This window comes from Impatiens glandulifera, unplaced genomic scaffold, assembly GCF_907164915.1.
Source record: "Impatiens glandulifera unplaced genomic scaffold, dImpGla2.1, whole genome shotgun sequence".
NCBI lineage: Eukaryota > Viridiplantae > Streptophyta > Magnoliopsida > Ericales > Balsaminaceae > Impatiens > Impatiens glandulifera.
The window spans coordinates 35,764-40,683 of NW_025919133.1; positions in this window are offsets into that span (position 1 = coordinate 35,764).

Below are 4,920 nucleotides of genomic sequence, written 5' to 3' on the forward strand. Positions count from 1 at the left end.
TTATCAACTTTCTTCGACTTATTGAAAATTTGTTTAGTCGTAATATCAAAATATTGCAAACTAATTGGGGAGGAGATTATAGAAATTTCAAGTTATTAATGAATAATTATGGTATTTTACATCTTTATCTTGCCCACATACTAGTGAAAACACGATATCGCCGAACGAAAAATCGTCATATTACGGAAACTAGTCTCACTTTATTGGCTCATGCATATATGTCACTACATTATTGGAGTGGAGCTTTGAAACGACCACATATCTTATCAATCATCTTTTTACTCCGACATTACATCAACATTCAACATTTGAGACTATATTTAACTCTTCTCCTAACTATGGTTTTTTTTTGAAGAGATTTGAGTGTTCTTGCTATCCACTCAAACAACCATACAATCAACACAAACTCGATTTTCATACTACTGAATACAGTTTCCTTGGTTACATGTCATCTCATAAAGGTTATAAGTGTATTCACATTCCGTCTAGACGAATATTCATCTCTCGACATGTCATTTTTGACGAAATTACTTTTCCTTTCAAAAGTAAGGACCTTGTGCACTTTTCTAAACCACTAGAAGATAATGAGACAACTCTTCCAACAACTATAATTAATTTATTAATACCACTTCTATTATCTTATATCACTTCATCGTCTTCACCATCACCCTCTTCGACCTCTATAACATCACCAAACACTATATCATCTTCTTCTACTACTATTACTGTTACTTCAACACAACCAATTATCACAACAGTTAATGCACCTAAATTTTCTACTCATCAGATGATCACACACAATAAAGCATGATCTATGTTCTCATCAGCTCCCACTACTATTTCTTCCGCTACATACTTTACCAAAGCTAATAAGTATCACTAATGTCGTCTTTCCATGACAAATGAATACAATGCGCTTATATGTTGGATGTAAATGAGTTTTCAAACTCAGCATAAAGTTGATGGGTATATTGATCGACATAAAGCACGTCTTGTGGTTAAAGGATTCAATCAATAACAAGGTATTGATTATGAAGAGACATTTAGTCTCGTGACACAACCCACTACTATTCATGTTATTCTCTCTTTGGAAATATCTTATCAATGGTTCATTCATAAACTTGATATTAGTAATGCATTTCTTCATGGGTCTCTTCAAGAAGAAGTTTACATGGCACCGAGTTTTGTCCATCAATATTTTCCTCATCATATATACAAATTTCATAAATCAATATACGGTCTTACACAGTCTCCTCGTGCTTGGTATGCTACTCTTCAGACTACTATACTATCTCTTGATTTCATAGAATCGAAATCTGACACGGTTCTCTTCACGTATCATGCACCTCAAATAACCGCATACTTTTTTGTATATGTGGATGCTATTATTCAGGAAACTTTAAATCGTTTCTAACAAAAAATATAATTCAATTGAATAAACTATTCCTTGTTAAAGATTTAGGTCAATTATATTACTTTATTGTAATGTAAGCCACTCATACTAAAGATGGCTTGTTTTTTTTGTAATCCAAGTATATTAATGATATTCTCACTCGGGATGATATTCTTAAAGAAAAACCATTACAAACTCCCGTATTTGTTAACTTATTTCTTTATAAATATGATGGTGATCCTGTATCTGATCCGTTTCTCTATCAGAGTATAGTAGGGGCTCTATAGTATCTTACAATCACTCGTCCTGAGCTAGACTTTTTTGTCAACCGAGGTTGTCAATTAATGCAAACTCTCACCTCTTCTCATTGAGGAGTAGTTAAACATATTCTTCGATATCATTGTCATACTCTTATTATGAGATCTTTCTTCTTTCAATTTCACAATCACTATTGATGCCCACTCTGATGCTGACTAAGTAGTATGTCCTGATGATCGTCATTAAAAAAAACTGGATTTTGTTTCTATGTAACAACCTCATTTCATGGAATTCTAAGAAACAACAAGTAGTTGCTCGCTCTAGTACTGAATCTGAATATCGTGCTCTTGCATATACAATTGTTGATCTTTGTTGAATTCAATCTCTACTTAGTGAACTTTGAGTTTCACTTTCTTCTTCACCAGTTATGGTGTAATAATATTGGTGCCACATTCTTATCATCAAATCCGGTATTTCATGCTTGCACAAAACATATTGAAATCGATTTTCACTTTGTTCGAGAAAAGTTGCATCGTAAACAACTACTCATCCAATACATTCCTATCGAAGATCAAGTGGCTGATATCTTCATAAAATGTCTTACTTCTCATCGATGTGCTCTTTTACGTAACAAGCTAATGGTTTATGCCTCACCTTTTCGTTTGAATGTGAATGATAAAGTATTAAACAAATAAGAGAAATTATTGATTTATCTCCTATTAATTATGCTCAATATATTAACTAATTCCTAAATTTTCTCATATTAGTTATCTTTTCTATTACTATTATAAATAGATAAATTATTGTAAAGATTACTCATTCAAATCAATAACATTATATAAATCTTTCTTTTTAAGAACTCTTTAAGAACTCAATCAAATAGTTCTTGTTTATATTATCAGTTCATAATTTAAACTTTATATATATTAAGTTTTTATATATATATAAATAACTTTTTATAATTTTAAAAGATTGTCATATACATCATTGTTTTTATTATTCATTTAATTTAAAATTGAACTATTAGAAGACACATTTTTAATTATTAAAATATTCAAAAAATATGAATTACTAATATACAATATAGATAAAAAGAAAACATTAAGAAATAAGAGTTAACCTAATATGATAGTATAAAAGAAAAGAAGTAACATTATGTGTTAGTTGGGTGTAGTTGAGCTGATAATAATTGTCATAAAAAATGAGATATGAAAAAAATGACTTTTAAGAAGAGAAAAAACATAGAAAAGAATTTCACTAGTGAAAAAAGGACCATTACCGAGTGTAAAAACGGTCGGTATTGACCCGATATATGTCGATATAACTAAATACTGAAAGATTGAAAGCCCTCGACATTCGTCGTTATAGCAACTATCAGTAAATATTTTTAGGTGTTTACCGAGAGATTCGTAAATCTCTCGATATAAAAAATACCAAAGGTTATTAGTTGATTTCCAATATTGTCCCCAATAGAAAATACCAAATTTTATTCTATTATCTTTCGGTATTTTATTTTAGGACATTATCAAGAGATAATAGATCATCTTTTAGAATTTTTTCTCAGAATAATACCGAGAGATAATAGATCATCTCTCGTATATTCATAATTTTAAAGTTAACAACAAGGTTTTGTAGTACAGTGGTTAGTATTTTTGTCTGTCGTTCAAATATCACCAAGTGCAAATAATAATTGTAGTTTTATAATTTCAAGGAAGCGGTCAGATGTTTAAAAAGCGGTGACCAGGGTTCAAATATCACCAAGTGCAAATAATAATTCTAGTTTTATAATTTTAAGGAAGCGGTCAAATGTTTAAAAAGCGCGTCCGGTTGTGTGCGTCCGACTCGACTGAATGTCTTAAATACCGAAATTACCACGTAGGCGCATCCGGTATTACCGAAGTTATAAAAAACGGAAGTGCCTCTTGATTACCAAAATTGCCACGTATGCGCTAGAAAAAACCGAACAGTAGTTTGTTCAAGTCTAGTATTTCCGGTAGTATGTTTGTACTTAAGTAGAGCTACTCTACATCAGCACGCGGAGCTCTACAACACGCCATCATTTAATGCCAAAGGAACTGAGCTAATCCTATAGAAGACTGCCTAGTATGCGCTATTATTCAAATTGCATGCGTTGTACGCATTGAGTACATACAAGATCAAAAGAGAATATTCTCTGATGTACTATCCTGACACACATCCAATGGAAGGAGGACAAGTTTCCATTGAGGAAGATATGACTGTTGCTATGCCTTGGATATAAAAAAATATAAAAGGAAAAACATAAACAGGACTTGGGAGATTTGGCCTCTCTTGCTAATTAAAAACTCTCTCTCTACAAATATATATTCAAGATTTTGCCTTAGCAATTTTTCTGTGAGAGATTGTTCATACTGAAAATCATTATATCACTTTTCTATATTGTAAGTTCTTTTTATAAATAAGTGTTGTGTGTGCTAGGAGTTCGGAAATAGGCAGTGTTCTAAGTCCTGATTTCTGACTGAATTTGTGTAGAGGTGCTATTCAAATTAAATATTCTAGAGGAATCCTTCTCGAGGTTGAAAAGAAGGGGTGACTTATGAGAGTTTGCTCTGAACATCCATAAACAAACTTTGTGTCCTGTGTTCTTTACTTTCTGAATCTCTCAACCCTTTATCTGCCGCTTTAAGTCTAAACAAACATTTCCGCACGTTAACCAGTTCAAGAGTTTGTGACGACTTGTAAAGAATATAAACAGATATTAACTTCTAATAGAGTTAATATTAAAGCAAAGTGTGTAAGCATTCAACATAGTCAGACCCCTGTCTTTATTGTTGTACCCGATCCTAACAAGTTAAAACCCTATAAGAATAAACCCTAATTCTATATTCCCGTGTATAAAAAGTAAGAAACAAGTATTCAACCAACCTCTAAACTAATAAGAATATGTATTGTGTTGGGTCAAATTATTTTGACTAAGTGTCAAAGTAGTTTGACTATTGAAATTTAATTGATGAATGTATATAAAACTCAATCTATACCGTCTAATTATTTTTGGTGCAGGTGTATCGAAAACAAGTTATATTAGACTTAGTATTAATGAGGATCATTAGACTGATTTGGTATTAGATGCATTGAGTTAGACGTAGTTAGACGTGCAGTCTAACAGACGTAGTTATACATGCAGTCTAACAGACGAAGTTAGACGTGCAGTCTGACACACGTAGTTAGACGTGCAGTCTGACAGATGTAGTTAGACGTGCAGTCTGACAGACGTAGTTAGACGTGCAGTC